Here is a 23446-nt window from a genome sequence, read left to right on the forward strand (position 1 = left end):
GTTCAGCTGGTTGGCAGAGGGAACTAGGAGGGACATATTCACAGCTTAGACCTTCCTAAAGGCCAACTAGCTCAAATCTTTCCATGAAAGCCCTTAGCTATTGCCAGCCATCTCATAAGAAGTAAAACCAGACTGGGTGACAGGGGCACTAGCCTTAAGTCATCCCCCCCTGGGAAAACTCAATGAGCTCTTCAATAACAGGAACTCTTTCTCACTTTAGTGTCCTCAACATCTTCAATTGGGCCTGGCATCTAGGATGGCCTTGTGAAAAGAAAGTGAATGGTCAAATGTCCTGTTGATGACAACAGACTCCTGGTGAGAGGAGGGTAGCACAGTGCAACAGAAATCACTTTGGCATCAAACTGGGTTTTAAGGTCAACAAATTTTTTGACTTTGGTCAAATTACTTAAGGTCACTGAGCTTATTTCTTCATCTGTAAAATGGGGATAATACCAACTATTTTATAAGGCTCATAACAAGAATGGATGAGATATAGTTCTCCCCCTTTCACTAGTCTGGTGTTGGTGTGGTAATAGCTGGTCTTCTAGATGTAAAACATGCCTTGGTGGCTGTTTTAGACCACGCATTTTCAATGAGGACAATATCACCCTCCTGGAAGGTGGGGGGAGATTGATTCTTGGGTTAGAAAAATCTTAGATATTATAAGTTCATGGTCCTCCAACAGGCCATGGTATATAAATGGATACTTAGTATATCTGTAGTATTAAAATTCCACAGGGGTGCGAGGGCCATGGCGGGGGGGGGGGGGGGGGGAGTCTCAAAAGGTGATAATGAACAAAAGGTTGACAATCACTTCATCAGATGTCTGAAGAGCTGACCCAGTTCCTTTAAGAACCTGACCATGCTGGCACCGTGATCTCACAGGTCCAATCTCTGGAAATTAATGTTTGTGTTTAAGCCACCCAGTCTATGGTGTTCTGTTACAGCAGCTGATAACTAAGAGGCTTCTCAATGCCTCAAACACCAAAACCAAGGGCACTGTTAGTAGAACAAAAACAGACTTAGCTAACACAACCACACCCTTCTCCATGTGCTGCCTGGTGAAACCTGAAGGAACTACAAATTTGGGCTAAACATAATTCTTTGGCTCCTGGATTGTGTCTCCGAGGTAGAAAATAGCACAAGTAAGGATGCCAGATGGAAGCCCTTCATAAGTCAGTAAAATTCTGGGAGATTCTTCACATGTGTCCTGAGCAGCTTCTATGTTTTATAAGGTTTTTCTCTGAAAGGCAAACTCAATTACTGTTGATGCTAGGAATCAAGGTTTACCCAAAGCCCACCTGAATGGCAAGGGGCTATTCTCCTCCTCCTCTACTCAGCAGTGAAGCCCTTGGTCAAAGCAAATGAAGAAAAGGGCAGGATATTGCTCCTTTAGACCACACATAATTAAAATTAGAATTCTATGCTGTGAAAAACTAAGGCTTGCAGCTTAAGGCTGACTCAGAGAAGGATAAAGTATTCATCCTTGTTCAGAAAGAGAAAAGATTACCCTCACAAGGACAGGTCTCCAAACTGACACCAAATCCAGGAGTTAGAGATACCTGTGCTACAGAGCATGATCTAAGAACCAGCTGAGGCCCCAGAGAAAAATCCTCAGGAACACATGACCAAGGGGTTAGCACTGTAAGAATGGTCAGATTAGCTCTCCTGAAAAGAGGCTTACTCCCAGAGACTGGCAGACAGCCTCTGCAGCACAACTTCACTCACTTGGGAAAGGACAGAAAATGAATGAAAAAGAAGACAAGAGGTAGGATGAAGTCAGAGCATGAATTCACAAAGATAATACACAGAAAACTGGAAGGCATATACTTATTTGGAAAAAGGTACAACTTGCCTTTAGGCTCATTTTTCAAAAAATATTCTCAATAGCAAATCTTCATTCTTTGATAGTGTAAACAGTTACTGTTATTTCTAGGTCTTTAATGCGTTCCACTTCATTTAATCACTCTTCCAAGTAAGTATTCACATTTTTTTAAAAAGATTTTATCTTTAAGAAGAGTACTCTCTACACTCAACATGGGGCTTGAACTCACAGCCCCAAGATGAGCTGAATGTTCCACCAACTGAGACAGCCCGGTGTTCCAAGATTCCGATTTTTATCAGTGGAAAACTGAGCCTAAGAGGTGACTTGTCCAAGGTCATATGGCTAATATGTGATAGACTCAGATTCAAAATTTATGTTCACCACACACCAAAAATCTATTATATCCACTTCAAAATAATTTTTACTCATCTGAAGACAAGTCAGCTAACAAGGTTGCTTAACAATCCCATTTGGGGTTTAAAAAAAAAAGTGCAGGGACGCCTGGGTGGCTCAGTTGGTTAAGTGGCCGACGTTGGCTCAGGTCATGATCTCACAAGCTCCTCTGAGTTGGAGTCCAAGTCAGGCTCTGTGCTGACAGCTTCAGATTCTGTGTCTCCTTCTCTCTCCGCTCCTCCTCTGCTCAAGCTCTGTCTGTCTCTCAAAAATAAACAAACATTTTTTAAAAAAAGTGTAGTGTTATATATTAATGAAGTTGATTGCGAACATGGTTCAAAAATGTCTCTGAAGATCATTTCAGATATGGATTTTCAAAACTGCTTTGGACAGTGACCACATCACTCAAGTAAAGCAACACTTCCACCACTCACACCTACATCTACCACTCTAAAGAAGAACACTCAATGACCAAGTGTTGGCACATTTCTTATAAAACCCATTTTGTAGCTTTTCAGTTTTGCTTAATTAGCCTTTTGTGTGTGTCAGTGAAACATACAACAGCTCAAAGTTGGCCTCTGCAGAAAAGTGAATAATAAACAGCCTTCAAAGACAGTAGGGAAGGGAAAGAAAGCAGAAATCCAAGAACAAAGCAACTTTTCATTTATGAGTTACCACAGCTGTACTAATACATCTTCTATTCCCACCATCTGTAAAATGGGGGAATTAAGTCTTTTCTGTAGCCAATTTCATCATAACAACACATGTATTAATTAGCAGATTAAACTCATTAAACAACCCTAAGAAAAGCCAAAACAAATCCGGTGTGGAAACACCCTCTTAAAAACCTAGGGGCCACATTCTCAACTGATCCATGTTATACGAACATCAAACCTAATATCCTCATACTTCGGCTCCCTTCAAAATCCTATCCAATCCCCAAATGTGGCTATATTCTCATCAGAAAAGAAAGCAAGCTTGGGTGCAGTGAGAGATAAAAAGACACACCGATATATATCGAAACATCTTTTACACTGTCAAAACACTCACTGTTAATGTTTATAAATATATCACTTTCTTTTGTTAGCAAACCTGGAGGATTCCTTCTTCTCCTGCCTACCCTCTCTGGGTTAACCCTCCAATCCTCCAAAGCAGTTTGTGGTTTTGTTTTATTGAGGTCAGAAAGCCAGATGGACTTGAATTGAACTGACCAGCACATATGGGTGTCCTTTTTTTTTTTTTTTTTTTTTTTTTTTTTCCTTAATGGCATCAACCGGCCCGCTAGCTTAAACTGTGAAAAGAAACTCCATACTAGCCTTTCTGGTGTCAGGCACTTCCTGACTCCCCAGAATCCCATTTCAGGGGCTCAAATGTCAATGGATTCCCTCCAGTCTTCTGCAGAAGAGAATCTCAAGGCAAGGATTTCAGGACCATGTGAATCAGAAACACCGAGGAAGCAGTGAAGGTGCCCATGCTCCACTTTAAACGAATCACGGACTAAAACCCAGGGATGCACACAACCTCCTAGTTGATTTGACAAACAACAAGGTCTGTAACCTGTACTTCAAAGGCAAGGCTTCGATCTACCCGGAAAAAGGAAAACACAAGACAGGAGTGGAAATATGACGCGGGTAGAGGGCAATTCTATACGGTGAAAAGACAGGCCTCTGCCAAGAACCAGAATTTCAACAAAGGAGAGGTTAAATGCAGAAACTGAGGGTGGGAGAAACGGAACAGAGAAGGAAACTAAAGCCAATGCAGAATCAAAAGCTAATCTTGGAATCCCCACCGCCTCATCTCCTGGCACTTTAAGAAGAGTTACTGGAGACTCAGCACAAAAGGTAGGGAAGGCGACTCCTGGGCTCAGGCCAGGGACCACTTGGACGTCCCGTATTGGAGGGACGTAATGTGTGTGTGACGGGGGAGGGACAGGATGTGTGGGGACCCCGGAACAGTGCTGGGAAGGCGCGGGGACCGCTGGTGGGAGGAGGCTCGGACAGAGCCCAGAATCCCCCGCCCAGCTCCAGGGCCGGGCGGCCCTCACCGCCCCTACCTTCGGCTTCCCGCCCGGCAGCCGAGGGGCAGACACAACCCCCACAATTCCAGGCGGCTCTAGTGGCAACCAGCTCCTCGTGCGTAGACGCCACGGCGACCGTCTGAACCTGTGAGCGCTCACTTATTACGTCGCTGGCCGCCTCGCCCAATTACTGCCTTCCAGAACGACAAGCGGCCGCCTCCCTTCCTTTCCTTTCGCGAACCTCTTAAGCCCCGCCTCTCTGCTCCGCTTCTGTTAAGTCCCGCCTTCTAGCGCAAACCTGATCGGGTAGGTTTTCCCTGTAACCCTCCGCCAGAGTTAGAGACCCTCTTTTTTTTTTTGTTTTTTAGTTTTTAATGTTTTTTATTTATTTTTGAGAGAGAGAGAGAGAGCACGAGCAGAGCAGAGGTAGAGAGAGAGGAGACACAGAATCTGAAGCAGGCTCCAGGCTCTGAGCTGTCAGCACAAAGCCCGACGCGGGGCTCGAACCAACAAACCGTGACCTGAGCTGAAGTCAGACGCTTAACCGACTAAGCCACCTAGGCGCCCCCAGAGTGAGAGACCTTTTAAGGAGATCATCGCGGGGCTGATTTTTTGCTTCCAAACTAGACCAAAATGGGACTTTAAAGTTTCATCTCTGATTTTTCAACAGTCTAATTTCTTTCTAGCGGAAGGAAACCAGAGAGTAGAAATAAATTAAGCTGTTGCCACTAGGTGTGGAATAAATCCGAATCTTAAACTCTAAATAATGCTTTGAAGATTCGTGCAGATAAGTCACCTACACGTCGTCGTCGTTATATACTTATGTATTGTGTGAATTAACAATGACTAATTATTTTCAAGTAACCTACAGCTCAAATGCTGCTCGGTCACTGAATAGCTTATCTGTGCCAGGTGTTGCATATATATTTACTTCTCACAACTTCGTAAAATTAGAACTGCCATCCCTTTTTTATACTTGAGGAAGCTATGGCTCAAAGAAGTTGAAGAACTTGTATAAAGACATACCTTCAGGAAGTTGTAGAACTGGGAATGTAAGCCAGATTTGAGTGCCTCTCAAAGCCCTGTAATTTTTCCATTATAAGACCTTCCCCTTGACCAGAGTAGTTTAACCTGCCTAGTAAAATGGAGTGCTCCCTCAGGCCCTGAGAGTCCAGACACAGTGATTGCTGGTCAATCAGCAGTGGAGAAAAGGGCAATCCAAACAATAAGTGACTTCACTTCAACATCAGGTATCCCCAAGAGCAATCAACCTGTCTCAAGTTTTGGGGTTTTCCCCCTCATTTTTGAGGTATAATGTGGGTTTCTAGCAGTTAATATACTTTCTTGATTATGTTTACTTCAAACAGCTGGGAAATTGACTGTACCCATGCGCAAACTTCAAGTTTGCCTGGGGAAGGGGAACAAGTCTCTGGGCAATAGTTGAGTGGGTAGTGCCAGTTTTTAAGAAAGCTCTACATAAGACACTAAAACTGGATGGGAAGATCAGGGAACGGTTCACTTTTTCCATGGAATACCCAAGAGGCTAGCAAGAGGAGCCCAGCAATAATTTTAGCTTGTGTCACTACCTAGTACCATGAGGGTAAATAATAAATGTTCAACAAATATCTATTACATCAGTGATAAATTACAGAATGAAGATATAAATTACAATCAAGCCTGACACATTATAAAAAGATATTAATAAAGTGTTACAGGAATATATGCTTATAAATAAGCTCAAACCTTAGAATGAATAAATAAATGCATTGGCCAAGAGAAGAGTCCAGTTGGACAAAGAGCTGCCAACACATAGGAACCTGGCTTCCTTCTTGGGACAGATCTAACCAGCTTATGTGTGGGGGGAAGGGAAATTCTGAATCTCCCTAGTCCTCAAAACCTTGAAAAGCCCTGAGATCCTCCTTCTCAGGAGAATTAGCTCTGAGCTCAAGCCTCCTCAGCTGCTAAGAACAGTGTGCAGGACTGGGCCTAAACAGACAGCCCTACTTTCATGACCCCCAAACAAGAAGAACCAGTGTAGAGGTGGAAAGTCTGAGATCCAGGAATCAGAGTGGGTGGTGGGATCACAGAAATCCCTTCCCTGTTTCCTTGTATTACCCTTGGAATTGAGCAGAAATAAGTTTTAAATTTTCTTTTAAATAAGTAAACGACAAACAAAAAGCCACTCTTCTTGCACTCTATTGGAGAGCTTCTAAGATCCCTCTTCCACTCCCCAGAAGAGCAAAAGCTTGAAGGACTAGAGAGCCTGAGAAATCACCTTCAACCTGACCACCATCAATCAAAGGAAGCCACAGCACCCATCCCCAGAACCCTGCTAGGAAAGATATTTAGATGATCAAGCTAGCCTCCCTCAACAAGTAAAATGTGTTGGGTAGATCATTTCTCCTCTGATGATTATCCTTTCTCAATTAAGCTCCCACAAGCCTGAGACTGACTTGTATGAAAAGATTTCTGGCAGCAGGAATTGGCACCCTGCTCTCTGGATTCGCCTAGAATGTTGAGCATGGGGAGCAAGAACCCCGGCTCTGAGTCATCACCAAATTGTCCTATCCTGCCCCCTCTTCCTCTCTGCACCCCTCCCCCTCAGCTTTCACCATAGGATTTATTTTGTTTTTTAATGTTTGTTTATTTTTGAGAGAGAGAGAGAGAGACCGAGCACCAGTCGGAGAGGGGCAGAGAGAGGGGGAAACACAGAATCTGAAAAAGGCTCCAAGCTGTCAGCACAGAGCCCAGCGTGGGGCTTGAACACATGAGCCATGAGATCATGACTTAAGCCGATGTCAGACGCTTAGCCAACTGAGCCACCCAGGTGCCCCTCACCATACACTTTAAATTCTGCCAAAAATCCCTTCTGGACTCCAAACATTTTACTTACTTGAACATGAGAACCAAGCTACATGCCAGCCATTGGCTATGCAGATACAGCTGTGAAATAGTACCACTGGGTTCTTATCCTCAAAGAGCTCAGGGTTAGATAAGAGATACAGAAATGGAAACAGATCAAATCAACACAGTCCAACAAGGACTATAAAATAGAATATTAGCAGAACTATAAGAATAAGCCCGCTCAGTTCACACCGCTGTCTCTGTTTCCAAATCCCTTATGTGAGTAAAACTGTTCCCCATTCATCATCTTGTTTGCTCCAGACAGCCCTGTGAGGCAAATAGGGCAACTTTTATTCCCATTTTACAGAAAAAACAAAACTCTTTGAATTTATTGGATCTGTGTTGCCCAATATGGTAGCTGTCAGCCACACATAGTATTTAGATTTAAATTAATTAAAATGAAATAAAATTTAAAACTTAGTTCCTAAATAACATTAGTCTCATTTCAAGTGCTCAAGAACCACATGTGAATAATGTCAACTGTATCAGATGGCATGGATTATAGGACATTTCTGTCATTACAGAAAGCTCTATTGGACAATAGCACTTTAGAGGTCCTGAGAGGCAGTCAAGGGCAGGAATGTGAAGCCAGAGCTCTCAGTGTTCCCAGAAAAGCTGAATAGAGCTGCCAAAATGGAAGATGCAAGAAGCTGAGGGGCACTGCCAAGACCAAGAGGAACTGGCCATCTGAACCAGGGTCCCACACAGATGGAGTGGGTGGCAGCAGCCAAGGCAGAGTGGAAACCAGATGATCTCTACACTGAAACCTGGGCACGTCTGAGCCCATGTAAGCAGCTTCCTTGGTGGAACTCAAAAATTCTAGGTATCTACCCCAGGAGACCTCAAGAACCCCAGTGATTGTGTTTTTCTCTGTCTCTGGTTAATTTCTGAAGGCCTCATTAGCAGGAAAGGAAAAATAACAAAGTACAGCTGCAAAAGGGATGTGAGGCTTCTGTATGGCAGCCTCTCACCTGCTAGAAGGCTTTGGCAGCTCCACAGGGCTTTGGCTAGCAAAGGTCAGTAAATTTAAGCTTCATTTGCTCTCAGCTAAACAGCCCTCTCTGGTTCAAAGGAAAAGCACTCAAAAGAAGAAACCTAGAAGACAGGCAAGATTTCAAAGGGTTCTCACCAAACAGCTCCCACTGAGGCCAAAGCAAAACCTCAAGAACCATGATTCTGTCTGCAGAAACACCTCCAACCACACACCTACTCAGTATATAGACATCTAACACAAATGCACTGCATGCAGGCACCCACAAAGGCAGCAAACCACAGGAACACGAACACACACACACACACACACACACACACACACAGCAAGGTACAGCCCTGTTCCTGCTATCCACTGCTGTACAACAAAGCATCCCAAAATAATGATCATTTATTCACCAGGTTTGGTAGGGCCTGACAGGGAAGAATCAACCCTGCTCTGGGTACTTCCAGCTGGTGTGGTTCAATGAAGGCAAGATGCATACTCACATGGCTTGGCAGTTGATACTGACTGTCAGTTGGGACCTCAGCTGGTGCCATCAGCCAGAACACTTGACAAGCGGCTGATTCTAGTAGCTGCTTGGCCTCCTCACAGTTTGGTAGCTGGTTTCCAACAATGAGCATCCCAAGAGAACAAAACATAAAAGTGCATGGTATTTTCATGATCTAACTTCACAAGGGACATAGCATCATTTCTGCCATATTCTGTCGGTTGAGAGAGTCAGAGAGGTCTGTCCACATTTAAAGAGAACGAAAGAGAGACCATCTCTATGGGAAAACTTGACATCATATTGTAAAGAGAACATGTGGGTTGGTATATATCATGGCAGCCACCTCTGGAAAAGAGTGACAAGCCCCACGCCCTGGCACAAACACCCACAGTCATATACACAGTTTACACATCCAGCGTCACATGCAGCACACAGACAAGTTTACACATGTACATAAATTAAAACATCCTGCATTTACATACATGAACACCATCACCCAATGTAATGCACTTTACCACAAATATATTTCTTACATAATTACACAATTAAATGTGTCTAGTGAAACATGAACATTGAAAATCAGAGACCCTCAGGAAACCAGACTGGGAGCAGATGGAGTATTACCCAGATGTGAACTGTCCTTCACCCTGTTCCATTTCCCCACCAAGAATCCATGGATGGAAAACCATCAGTGTAAAATGCGGCATTTACTGCAGGTATCATAGAGGTGATAGAAGAGAACATTAATCCCACACACCCCACAGCAGACCACCTGAAAGCCCACTTGAGCACTCCTTTCCTCCCAAGTCCCTGTCTCACCTCTAACCCTCCATGGATCATTTTTTATCTTTTCTTTCCCTTGCATGGTACCCAGTTACCCAGTTCACATCTTCTTCTCCAGGATTCTCCCTCAAGCTTTCAAATTCCTCACCCTTTTGTCATACAGAGCAGTTCAGGTTTTCACAGATCCTTGATAAAGGCTGATGTAAAGACACACAGGCAGGGGCTGGAGCTGGAACCAAGGTGGTCTGAAGACAGGATACGCTCTCATCTCTCCTCATGGATCACCGGTCTTCTTGCTCTCGTCTGCATCACATCTAGATGTCTGACTAGCCAATACAGTTTAATTCTACATTCCAAATTTGGGCTGAGTCAAGTTGACTGGAATAGTTCACTGCAGTCTCTGCGCTCCCCCCCCCCCCCCCCCCCCCCCCCCCCGCACACACACACACACACACACACACACACACACACACCTGGAAGAGCTCTAAGAACAAGGCTACTGCAGGGTTGTTGTAGGCCTATGGGCCCTCTTCTGGTCCAATCTGTGCCTACGCCTACACAAGGGCCAGGGCTGCTTCTCCACACAGAGAGATAGAGAAGGGATGTTGTCGGCTACAGGGGAATCCTGGGCACAACAGGTAACAGTGACTGCCCATGCCTGCACATGCTACCACAGTCCTGGGTCAGCAAGTTAATAAGGGGAGAATGCCTCCCTCCTTTGACACTGTCCCTAAAAAGTTTCCCAAGGACCAGAGCTTTGGGAGATCACATGTAGACAATAAGGCTTGTTGGGTGGCATGTCTCAAAACATTAGATCATCAAATACAATACCACTGGGGCACCTGGGTGGTTCAGTTGGTTGAGCCTCCAGCTCTTGGTTTTGGGGCTCAGGTTATGATCTCACAGCTTTGTGGGTCCAAGCTCTGCATTGGGCTCTGTGCTGGTAGCACAGAGCCTGCTTGAGATTCTCTCTCTCCCACTCTCTGCCCCTCCCCAACTTGTGCTGTCTCTGTCTCTCTCAAAATAAATAAACTTAAAACAAAAATTCAATATCATTGTCAGCAGAGAGCCTGGATTTGGGACTGTGGAGCAGTTTAAGAACCAGCTTTAGAATTGGACAGCTCAAATCTGGACTGCTACTCACTAGCTAAGCAAGTTGCTTTAGTCCTAACCTACCTTAGAGGGATGTTTCCTTATCTGTAACATGGAGATAATATTAGTATTCCCTTCAACAATTGTTATTGAGATTAAATGAGATAATATATGTAAAGCATTCAGCCCAGTGCGTGACACAGTAAGTGCTGAATTGACCTTAGTTATTAGCACTATTCTTCTCCATGCCTGTTGGTTACACATACATGGTGCTAGACGCTGGGTAAAGTTAAATCACACACAAATAGACATGTGGATCCTGCTTTATATCCCCACTCAGTATTCCAATTATTCCACTCCCAGACTTACACACACCTTATACAACATGCCCAGGCTATATACAAGCTTTTGTGGGAAGGGCGGAAGAAGAGGTATTACTCAGGCAAACAAACCCTTCCTCTTGTCACAAATAAGACACACATGAAATTAAAGGTATGGGAGTATCTCTGGAACAGAGGGTCTTGGGAGCTCTTCGGGAGAAGGTATACTGTATTATCTGAGCTGGGTGAAGATGACAAGCTGAATGTGATTTTTCTTAGCAGCATCTTTATTGTTCCATATGTTGGAGCACACAATAGGCCGGCTCAGGCAACAAGGGGCTGGCCACATGCAACTAATCATTCTTATTTGTTGAGCTAGTGTGGCTTCCCATTTCCCCACAGCGTCTGCGGAGACACCCAGAGTGGGAGGCATTGGCACCAAGATCATTATGGAATTATAAGACTGATCGAACCATCATTAGGGCCACTATGGGGAAATAAATCTGCCTGATTAGAACTGGATTGCGTAGCCACAGGAACCCTACTCCATTCTCCTAATGCCTGCTTCTCAGTAACTGGAAGGGGTAATAGATGGAAAGTGGAGAAAGGTTGAGGAGCCTTCCTCCAGGGCAGGGGATTTAGAGGTTCTAACCTTGTCCACTGCCCACCCGGGGCAACAATGAGAATAATAACAACATTAAACAGAACTTTACAGTTTATAATGCTTTCTCATGTATACCATGTAATTCTCACAGAAATCCTGTGACATACAGATATAACCTGAAGTTCATATACTCTGAGAGATGTAGCACAATGCTGGGACCATAGATGTCACAAAATGGAATATATGGAATGGAATGATGCTAAGGGCCCAAGTAGACCCTTTGTTCTAGCTCCAAATCTAATACTTTCATATCATAAATAGGTCAGGTGCCACCTATTACAGTGTGTCCATTAGTTAACAAATTTATTGAGTTCATGTGCTAGGTGCTATGCTAAGAGCTGGGATTTAACAATGAGTGAGTCGATTTAGTCTTGAGGTAGATTAAAGACAGTCTCAAATTCTTTGCACTCCCATCATTGAGAGGTATGGTATATATCCCATCCCTTTGAATCTAGGCTGGCTCCCTTTGACTCAAGATTGCTCTGACCAGGTGGCTCAGTCGGTTGAGCGTCTGACTTCAGCTCAGGTCATGATCGCACAGTTCATGGGTTCGAGGCCCGCGTCGGGCTCTGTGCTGAGAGCTCAGAGCCTGGAGCCTGCTTCTGATTCTGTGTGTCCCTCTCTCTCTGTCCCTCCCCTGCTCATGATCTGTCTCTCTCGGTCTCTCAAAAATAAATAAGTGTTTTAAAAAAATTTTTTTAAAGATTGCTCTAACCAATAAAGTACAGAAGAAGTGATGCGATTCAGTTTTAAACCTACTCTTTGAAAACTTCCACTTTGGTGTCTTAGAGCCTTGAGCAGTTCTGCAATAAGTCCAACCACCCTGAAAGAGAGACAGTATGGACAGAGAGAGGGGCTCACCTAAGCCCAGCCTTCCAGCCACCCTCAGAAGATACCAGACATGTGTGAAGCCTTCTTGGATGATTCAGACCAGACCAACATCCAGTCAAGTGCCACTGAAAGGTCCCAGCCAACATCACATAGAACAGAAGAATCATCCAACCAAACCCTTCCTGAATTCCTGGCACACAATATCATGAGTTATAACAAACTATTGTTTTAATCCATGAGTTGGCAAAATTTTCCTATAAAGGGCCAGATAGTAAATATTTTAGACCTTGCAGACCATGTACTATCTCTGTCACATGCTGTCATGGTTTGGTTTTGTTTTTACAACCCCTTAAAATGTAAAACTAGGGGCACCTGGATGGCTCAGTCAGTTGAGCATTCAACTCTTGATTTCAGCTCAGGTCATGACCTTATGGTTCATGGGACTGAGTCCCACATTGGGCTCTGTGCTAACAGCACAAAGCCTGCTTGGGATTCTCTCTCTTCTTTTCTTTCTGCCTCTCCCCTGTGCATTTTCTCTCCCTCCCTCCCTCTCTCTCTCTCTCTCTCTCTCTCTCTCTCTCTCAAAAATAAACAAACAAACTTTTAAAAATGTAAAACAAAATACTTAGTTTTCTAGTTTTTCAAACACAGGCTATGAGCTAGTACTGACACATGGGCCCTACTTTGCCAAACCACTAAGATTTTTTTTTTTTGAGAGAGAGAGAGAGAGAGAGAGAGAGAGAAAGCGCTCATGCCGCACACACGCAAACAGGGAAGGGGGTTGGGGAGAGGTAAAAAGGAAGACAGAGGATCCAAAGAAGGCTTTGCACTGGCATCAGAGAGCCTGATGCAAGGCTCAAACTCATGAATTTTGAGATCATGACCTGAATCGAAGTAGGATGATTAAAAGACTGAGTCACCCAAGCACCCTTAAACCACTAAGATTTGAGGTAGTTTGTTACCTAGAAACAGCTATCCAGAACATTCCTTCCCTTCATGAAGCTAAAAAATGCAAATAAAACATAAAACAAACCAAAAAATATATATAATTAATCAAATAATCACGTAAAGGAGATGAGCCAGGCACAATGGGACTTAATGTCACTGAGGCTTTTAGAAGAGACCTCCCTCAAGTGACAACATTTAGGCGGACATGAAGTTTCACATGAAGTTTCACTAGAAGTGAAAAGGAGCAGAAAGAGTATAATGGCCCAGCCATTTTGCTTCAGTGTAGGAGATTCTGACCAACAATTCTAGTTCCAGAGTTTTCTGCTGGATTGGCCAAGAGCCTGTACCACATTTTTACTTCTTCCTCTACCTAATCCTTCTTCTGCTTTCTTCCTTGCATAGGTGTTGCTCCCTAATAAACATCTTGAATCCTAAAGTCTGTTTTAGTGACTACCTCTGGAGAACTGAAACTGTGACACTTGCTAAAAGAAAAAGGGAATTTATTTACCATTGTAATTAGAAAATCCCCAGGTGGAGTCCTGAGTTTTAAGCAGAACTTGATTCAGAGCTCCAACGAGGGTGACCAACATGGACACAGGGATTTCAGTGCTAAAATCAGTAAAGTCCATGGCACACTGGGGTGATTAGTTAGTCTTGCTCCAATGTGTAACCAGGTCATGATGTATCTTCATTTCTTGACTCTGTTTGCAGCTAGGTTGGATGACTGAGTTTCAGACTCTACAGGTTAGCAGCTCCATACCCTATATTCTCTCAAGTTGGAGTCCTACAAGAAGGGAACTAGATTGGTCCCCTCATAGCTCTAGAGGATTGAATTCATTCATACTGGCCCTCATTGGCCTGCTTGGGCCACATGCCCAAACATTTTATTTCTAGCTTAGTTTTTTTAATTGAGACATAATTCATATACTATAAAATACATCCTTTTCAAGTATGCAATTCAGGGGCGCATGGGTGGCTCAGTCGATAAGCATCCAACTTTGACTCAAGTCATGATCTCAAATCTTGTGGGTTCAAGACCCATGCCAGGCTTTATGCTAATAGTTCAGAGCCTGGAGCCTGCTTCAGATTCTGTCTCCCTCTCTGCCCCTCCCCCATTTGTACTCTGTCTCTGTCTCTCTCTCAAGCATAAATAAACATTAAAATAAATAAATAGCAATCCTGGGGCACCTGGGTGACTCAGTCAGTTAACCATCCAACTTTGGCCCAGGTCATGATCTCATGGTTCATAGGTTTGAGACCCACATTGGGCTCTCTACTAACAGCTTAGAGCCTGAAGCCTGCTTCAAATTCTGTGTCTTTCTCCCTCTGCCCCTCTCCTGCTCATGCTCTGTTTCTCAAAAATAAATAAATGTTAATTTAAGTAAATAAACATATAGCAATCCTTATCAAAATAACACCAGCATTCCTTACAGATCTAGAACAAATGATCCTAAAATTTGTATGGAACTAGAAAAGAGCCCAAAGAGCCAAAGCAATCTTGAAAAGGAAAACTAAAGCTGGAGGCATCATAATCCCAGATTTCAAGCTGTATTACAAAGCTATATTCAACAAGACAGTATGGTACTGGCACAAAAACAGACACTCAGATCAATGGATCAGACTAGAGAATCCAGAAATGGATTCACAAATGTATGGCCAGCTTATCTTTGACAAAGCAGGAAGGAATATCCAAAGGAATAAAGACAGTCTCTTCAGCAAATGGTGCTAAGAAAACTGGACAGCAACATGCAGAAAAATGAACCTGGACCATTTTCTCACACTATACACAAAAATAAACTCAAAACAGAGGAAAGACCTAAACATAAGATAGGAAGCCATCAAAATCCTCAAGAAGAAAGCAAGCAAAAATCTTTTTGACCTTGGCCACAGCAACTTCTTACTCAACACATCTCCCAAGGCAAGAGAAACAAAAGCAAAAATGATCAGGACCTCATCAAAATAAAAAGCTGCTGCACAGTGAAAGAAACAATCAGCAAAACTAAAAGGCAACCGACTGAATGGGAGAAGATATTTGCAAATGACATATCAGATAGAGGGTTAGTATCCAAAATCTATAAAGAACTTATCAAACTCAACACCCAAAAAACAATCCAATGAAGAAATGGGCAAAAGACATGAATAGACACTTATCCAAAGCAGACAAGCAGATGGCCAACAGACACATGAGAAAATGCTCAACATCACTCATCATCTGGGAAATACAAATCAAAACCACAATAAGATACCACCTCACAACTGTCAGAATAGCTAACATTAACAACTCGGGCAACAACAGATGTTGGCAAGGAGGCAGAGAAAAAGGATCTCTTTTGCACTGCTGCTGGGAATGCAAACTGGTGTAGCCACTCTGGAAAACAGTATGAAGGTTCCTCAAAAGGTTAAAAATAGAACTACCCTATGACCCAGCAATTGGACTACTAGGTGTTTATCCAAAGGATACGGGTGTGCTATTTTAAAGGGGCACATGCACCCCAATGTTTATAGCAGTGCTATTGAAAGAGCCCAAATGTCCACCAAGAGAGGAATGGATAAAGAAGATGTGTATATACAATGGAGTATTACTTGGCAAACAAAAAGAATGAAATCTTGCCATTTGCAACTACATAGATGGAACTAGAGGGTATTATTCTAAGCGAAATTAGTCAGAGTAATACATATACCATATGACTTCACTTATATGAGAAATTTAAGGTACAAAACAAATGAACACATAAGGGAAGGGAAACAAAAATAAAATAAAAATAGGGAAAGGGACAAAACATAAGAGACTCTTAAAAATAGAGAACAGAGGGTTGCTGGAAGGGCTGTGGGAGGGGAAATAGGCTAAATGGGTAAAGGACATTAAGGAATCTACTCCTAAAATCATTGTTGCACTATATGCTAACTAACTTGTATGTAAATTTAAAAAATAAATAATGGGTGCCTGGGTGGCTCAGTCAGTTCAGCATCTTACTTCAGCTCAAGTCATGATCTTGCAGTTTGTGACTTTGAGCCCCACGTTGGCCTCTGTGCTGACAGCTCAGTGCCTGAAGCCTGATTTGGATTCTGTGTCTCAGACTCTCTCTGCCCCATCCCTACTTGCAGTCTGTCTGTCTCTCTCTCTCTCTCAAAAATAAATAAATATTTTTTAAAATTTTAGTAAATAATTTAAAAAATAAAAAAGAAAAGGAAAATAAACTAAAATAATGAAGTATTCAATTAAGTAAAAAAAAACATTAAAGTATGTAATTCAGTGTTTTTTAGTATATTTACAATGTTGCACAATGATCACTACTGGCTAATTCCAAAATATTTTCATTACCTCAAATAGAAACCCTGTACCCACTAGCAGTCACTCTCCATTCCCCTCCTTCTAGTCCCTGACAACCACTATCCTCCTTTCTCTGTCTCCATAGATTTGCCTATTCTGAACATTTCATATAAATGAAATCATATAACATGTCCTTTTGTGAATGTTTTCTTTCACTTGGCATAATATTTTCAAGGTTCATCCATGTTGTAGCATGCATCAGTACATCATTCCTTTTTATGACTGAATAACATTCCCACTGGAATATTATTGGATTAATTCCTACTGGAATGTTACTGGATATAACAGCATTGTCTTTATCTGTTTATCAGATAATGGATATTTTGGTCATTTCCATTTTTGAGTGATGGGAATATGAACATTCATATTCAAGTTGTTGGTGTACCTGTTTTCAATTATCTGTATATATATATCTGGGAGTGGAGTTTTGGGGTCAGATGGTAACTCTATGAATGCCCCCATTTTTGCCCCCATTTTTCATCAAGAACAGTGGCTTAGAGGATGGAATCGTCTAATTGTTTTAACCTAAGTCACATGCTATATTCCTGGTGGTAAGGGTGGAGTCAGTCTCACTAGAGCCACAGGGACTGAGGAGAGAATGATGGTTCACCAGAAGGAAATGAGGTACGGTTACCAGATGGAAGGTGAATGCACCCTAAGCAGCAAATCCACAGATGACCACTGAAGAGAACTACATTTATGGAATGCTTATTGTGAGCCCAGACACTGTGCTAAGTATATGCATTATCTCTTTTAACTTTCACAGCAAGCTCCTGAGGATTCTGTTATTCCTATTTTACAGATGAGAAAACTAAGTCTTAGAAATGTTGACTAAGTTGCCCAAGTCTGCATAGCTGGGAGGTGGAAATTTGAACCAAAGTCTGATTGCAAAGCAAAGCATCAGGGAAAAAAACAGATTCTGAGCTATTTTAACATATATGTGCTAGAAGCTCTTGTGTTTTATATTCCCAATATTTTTATAATCATTGGAGAAGTGTCTATGTAACCAAAAATTTCCTTTCACATTATGGACAGGGAAGAACAGGTTTTTATAATGAAAAAAATCAGTTGACATTTTTCCTTTAGATTTCCAAGTAAGCTTCCAATTTTGTCAGACCACATCACTGGCATTGAAATTAAGCAGATATATTTCTCAGAACGCCCCCATGCTTTTTGTAACCAATGATCTTTTTGTAATAGGTCTAGCAGAAATTCAGCTAAATTTTTCTTGTCATGAGATTAGGAAGTGTAGAACTCCACTGAGCTTTTAGCCTCCTTCAGATATGATTTACAAGAGCCCTTATCTCATGCTCATCTGTGGTCCTCATGATGAGGACTTAGGGCCAGGAATCTCCCACCTCTGTATTTGGTAGTCCACAGCCTCGGATGGTGTGAAACAGGTGGGACAGAGATGTTACATTGCCAAAGATTTGAAGGGGTATAAGGACTTTGATTTTGTTGCCCTACACTCTCTGCCAATTCCAAGATGCTAGCCTTTGGAATATTATGGCAGAGTAACTTCATATTAAGCTGCATACTATACCAAGTTTCATATTAAAAGCATCACACTGACTCCTCCTTGAGAGACCCCTTTCTATCATCTCCTCCTCCCAATATATACACAGTCCCACCAAGGAAACTTGCACCCTAAGCTCTTGAAAGATTTACTGCCAGTACCACAGACAAATTAGTGAATACTCCCGCAGTTGATTCCAAAGACAGGATGCTCATTTGCATGAGAAGTTGCATGTCATTTGCATTATATTTGCAAGTAATTTGCATATCACGTCTTCCCTGTCAAAATGTACATAAATCCTTTCTACTTCAATTTTTTTATTTGCTAAAAAGGACTACGCCTCCACATCCGGCCCAGACTGTCTGATAAAATCACTAGTTGAGTATTCCTAGCTTGATTGTGAAGAACCTCTCATGCCACGCTGAGGAGATGTCAGACAATATCAGAATTCAGTTTAAGATGTTTCATTCATTCATTCATTTATTCAACAGATCTTTATTGAACACCTACAATGTGCCAGGCACTGTTTTAGGTGCTTAGGATATATCTGTGAACAATGAGATTAAAAATCATTACAACATTAAAAGTTAAATTCTTTCATTTCAGAAGATTACCTGGCACCAACCTGATCAGTAAATATGAATACAAACTAATACTAAAATCTCATCAAGGGGCGCCTGGGTGGCTCTGTCGGTTAAGTCTCTGGCTTCGGCTCAGGTCAGATCTCACGTCCGTGGGTTCGAGCCCTGCGTTGGGGCTCTGTGCTGACAGCTAGCTCAGAGCCTGGAGCCTGCTTCCGGTTCTGTCTCCTTCTCTCTCTGCCTCTCCCCCTCTCATGCTCTGTCTCTCTCTGTATCAAAAATAAATAAAACATTAAAAAAAAAATTTTAAATCTCATCAAGGGGTGCCTGGGTGGCTCTGTCAGTTAAGTATCTCACTCTTGATTTCAGGTCAAGTCATGATCTCACAGTTTGTAGGTTTGAGCCCCTCATTGGGCTCTATACTGTCAGTGTAGATTTTTCTCTTTCTCTCTCTCTGCCCCTTCCTCCCTCAAAAATAAACATTAAAAAATAAAACAAAATAAAATAAAATCTTGGGGCACCTGGGTGGCTCAGTCGGTTGAGTGTCTGGCTTCGGCTCAGGTCATGATCTCACGATTGTGGGCTCGAGCCCCGCGTTGGGGCTCTGAGCTGACAGCCAGCTCAGAGCCTGGAGCCTGCCTCAGATTCTGTGTCTCCCTCTCTCTCTGACCCTCCCTTGCTCATGCTGTCTCTCTCTGTCTCTCAAAAATAAATAAATAAACATAATAAATAAATAAATAAATAAATAAAATCTCTTCAAAGTATATTATTATAAGGCGGTAATCTGGGTATTATAGACTAAGCTTATATTTTTTTAAAAAATTAATACTAAGATTAAAAAATAAATGCTGAAGTCCCCTGAGAATGAAGATCCATGAAGAAACCCAGGGTTAAGAAGAACCAAGTGGGGAGGGGCACCTAGGTAGCTCCATCAGTGAAGCATCTGACTCTTGCTTTCAGCTCAGGTCATAATTTCCTGGTTCATGAGTTCAAGTCCCACATTGGGCTCTTTGCTAACAATGCAGACCCTGCTATGGGTCCTCTGTCTCCCTCCCTCCTCTCTGCCTTTGCCCCCCTTCCCAAAAATAAACATTTAAAGAAAGGAGAAGAAGAACCAACTGGGGAGCCAGTAACAGATTTAAACAGGGAACTGACTTGGGTTTTTATGTCTTGGGAAGATCACTCTGGCAGCTACATGGAAGGTGGAATGGAAGCTGCTCAGGGCCAGAGATCAAACAGAGGCTTTGATAGTCTGGGTATAACTAATATGCGGAGTGGTCCACACTGCCTGCTTCCCAAACCTATGGTCCCCTCACTGCTGTCAGTCTGAAATCAAGTCATACTGTATACATGGTGGTTTCAGAAGCTTTCAGTAAAAATGTGTATAGAGAGTGGGCATATCACACATTGTTTCACTTGAAAACTCAGCTCTCGGGACACCCGGGTGGCTCAGTTGGTTAAGCATCTGGCTTCAGCTCAGGTCATGATCTCATAGTTCGTGGGTTCAAGCCCCGCATTGGGCTCTGTGCTGACAGCTCAGAGCCTGGAGCCTGCTTCATATTCTGTATCTCCCTCTCTCTCTGACCCTCCCCTGCTCATGCTCTCTCTCTCTGTTTCTCAAAAATAAATTTAAAAAAAACATTAAAAAGAAAACTCAGCTCTAAATATATCTATTCAAATTCTCCCATGTAGCTATAAGTGGTAGATGCCTCTCAACTTTCTATCAACCAGCTCTCAAGACTCTCGTCTCTCTCTTCTTGATCTTTTAAACTCTGGGACTCCAAACTCATCACCTCTTTATTTTGTGGAGCAATTCAGCTTCCATTCTGAAATCCCAGGGAATGTGGAAAAACAAAGGGTCCTTCAGTTCCAGCATCTATCCTGTGAGAGGTTATAAATAACATTTTTTAAAAGTCTGTCATTAAGAGAAAGCCGGAAAGGATCTTATCGAGAACAATACCTCTGTAATGCAGAGAAGAGAAAGAGTCATGGGTAAGAGTGAATCAGGACTATAGTGGGGAAAGGAAGCCCATGGAAAATATAAAGTCTCAAGGAGGTAGACCACAAAGAGCTACCATTAGGTCTTGGTCACATGGTTAGGATGTGACCTAACCATCACATCACTTGGTTCAGATGTTCAGTCAGAGATGCTCAGACAGTGTCTGGTTAAAAACCCATGCTAACACTAACACATAAAAAGAAGAAGGGTAGTCGAGAAGTGATCAGAGAATATATAGCAACAAACAAGAAAAGAGTTTCAAGCCTGGGTGGCTCAGTCGGTTAAGCGTCCAACTCTTGATTTCAGCTCAGGTCATGATCTCACAGTTTGTGAGACTGAGCTCCGAGTGGGACTCTGTGCTGACAGTGCAGAATTTGCTTGGGATTCTCTCTCTCCCTCTCTGCCCCTCCACAGCTCATGCTTACTCTATCTCTCTCAAAATAAATAAATAAGCTTTAAAAAAAATAGAAAAGAAAAGAGTTTCAAGAATGAGAGAGCTGTAAAACATTACAGAGGGTCACCTGGGTGGCTCAGTGAGTTAAGCATCCAACTCTTGGTTTCCACTCAAGGCACGATATCACAGTTCATGAGTTTGAACCCCGTGTGGGACTCTGTGCTGACAGCTCAGAGCCAGCTTGGAATTCCCTTTCCCTCTCCCTCCCTCTATATTCCCCCTCCCTCCACTTGTGTTCTCTCTCTCTCAGAATCAATAAATAAACTTTAAAAAAAAAAATCACAGGGTGGCTCAGTCAGTTAAACATCCGACTTCAGCTCAGGTCATCATCTCACAGTTCCTGGGTTTGAGTTTCACGTCGGGCTTTGTGGTGACAACTCAGAGCCTGGAGTCTGCTTCAGATTCTGTGTCTTCCCCTCTCTCTGCTCTTCCCCTGCTCTCACTCTGTCTCTCTCTCTCAAAAATAAATAAACATAAACAAAACAATGACAAAAACAGCAACAAAAATGTCACAGAGAGGTAAAGTATAAAGACAACTGGAGGGAAGTCATTGGATCTAGCAATTAAGGTAACTTTCTAAGAGTGGTTTTGGAGAGGTCTTGTGGGAGACCCTGTTGATTTCTTATCCAAAAGCCATTTTCCCACCCTTTTCCTTTACTAGTAAGTATTATTTCCCACTACAGACACTCAAAAATGCCATATATTTTCTCAATGTCCCTTTCCCCACCTCTTTAAACCTAAGGGTAGACAAGTGACCTAGTTCTGGACAAAGAGACTTGGTAGGAAGTCTGGAAGCTTCTGGAAAAGAGTTTCCTACTCAATTCAATAGATATCTTCAATCCTTTTCTCCCCTGTCTTGGAAGTTGCATATAAGCTCATGCTATACAAGCTGCAGCAACCAACTTAGGACCATAAGGGAGCACACCCAAGACAAATACCCTAAGGATGGCAAATGAGAAAACCTGGATCCTTAATGACACTGTAGAGTGGCTAAAATAACCAAACATGAAACTCGTAACCTCGGGATTTCTTGTTATGTGAGATAAATAAATGCCCTTACTCCTTAAATCACTGTTAGTCAACTATTTCATTATTTATAATCATGATATGGGGTAGACATGGAAGCCAGAATTGCATTTATTCAGGAGGGAATGTAAAACCTAAAAGCAAAGATTCTAAATGTTCTCCAGTGGTTTCCACATGCCAACTAATGAACTAACCGTATTAAAATTACATGGGGAGATTTCTCTAAAAATAGAACTTCCAAGGGCACCTGGGTGGCTCAGTGGATTGAGCGTCCAACACTTGATATCAGCTAAGGTCATGATTCCAGGGTCATGGAATGGAGCCCCGAGTTAGGCTCCAGGAGTCTGTTTAAGATTCTTTCTCTCTCCCTCTGCCCCTCTCCCCCAGCAACTCTCTCTCTCTTGCTTTGCTCTCTCTCCCTCTTGCTCTCTCTCTCTCAAAATAAATAAACTTTAAAAAAAGATTGATTCTTTAAATACATAAATAAACATTAAGAATTTAAAAAATAAATACATAAATGTTTTTAAAATAATAAATAAATATGTAAATAAATAAATAAATACAGTTTTCTGGCCTTTATTCCTGGAATATTCTGATTCAGTAAGTCCAGACAGAGTCCAGGGATCTTTCTTTTTATTAAGGGCACAAACTGTTACACCATTTTGGAAAATTGTTGGCATTTTCTTATAAAGTTTAGTATATACCTACCCTAGAACCTACAATTCCACTTCTTGTTATTTGCCCAAGAAAAACATATGTCCACAAAAAGATGTGTATGAGAATATCCTTAGCAACTTTATTTACAATAGCTGAAACTGGAAACAAGTCCAAATACCTATAACAGGAAAATGAAAGAAATCATGGACTAGGGATGATTATAAAGACTACTGAGGGGCTTTGAAAACCTGATGACACCTGGACATTGGAGCCAGTGAGCATGGTTCTGTGGTTTTCTCTAGTAGCCTGCAGGCAAGAACAAAGAAAATGAAATTTGTCTGACCTATGTGGGAATTACATTGAGAGGGACAAAATGACAGGAGGCAAAGCAACTAGAAGAAATCCAGGGCACCTGAGTGGCTCAGTCCGTGAAGCATCTGACTTCAGCTCAGGTCATGATCTCCGGTTTATGAGTTCAAGTTCCATGACAGGCACTGTGCTCACAGTGTGAAGCCTGCTTTGGATCCTCTATCTCCCTCTTTGCTCCTCACCCTCACACTCTTTCTCTCTCAAAAATAAGTAAACATGAAGAAGAAGGAGGAGGAGGAGAAGTAGAAGAAGAAT

General features: G+C 42.3%; 1 protein-coding gene and 1 long non-coding RNA gene across 3 annotated transcripts in view; one reads left to right on the forward strand and one right to left on the reverse strand.

Annotated features, from left to right (window-relative positions):
- The window catches only part of SIL1 (SIL1 nucleotide exchange factor), a 220577-nt gene extending 216194 nt beyond the window's left edge, over nucleotides 1-4383 (reverse strand). For both annotated transcript variants that reach the window (XM_029942007.1, XM_029942008.1), the window contains exon 1: nucleotides 4272-4383. The gene's annotated coding sequence lies outside the window, so the exon portion shown is untranslated. The remainder of the gene's footprint in view (nucleotides 1-4271) is intronic.
- LOC115294256 overlaps nucleotides 4192-23446 on the forward strand; it is a 42812-nt gene continuing 23557 nt past the window's right edge. Inside the window, exon 1 of the long non-coding RNA XR_003909788.1 lies at nucleotides 4192-4541. This is a non-coding gene — a long non-coding RNA (uncharacterized LOC115294256). The remainder of the gene's footprint in view (nucleotides 4542-23446) is intronic.

Source organism: Suricata suricatta, chromosome 6, assembly GCF_006229205.1.
Source record: "Suricata suricatta isolate VVHF042 chromosome 6, meerkat_22Aug2017_6uvM2_HiC, whole genome shotgun sequence".
NCBI classification, from domain to species: domain Eukaryota; kingdom Metazoa; phylum Chordata; class Mammalia; order Carnivora; family Herpestidae; genus Suricata; species Suricata suricatta.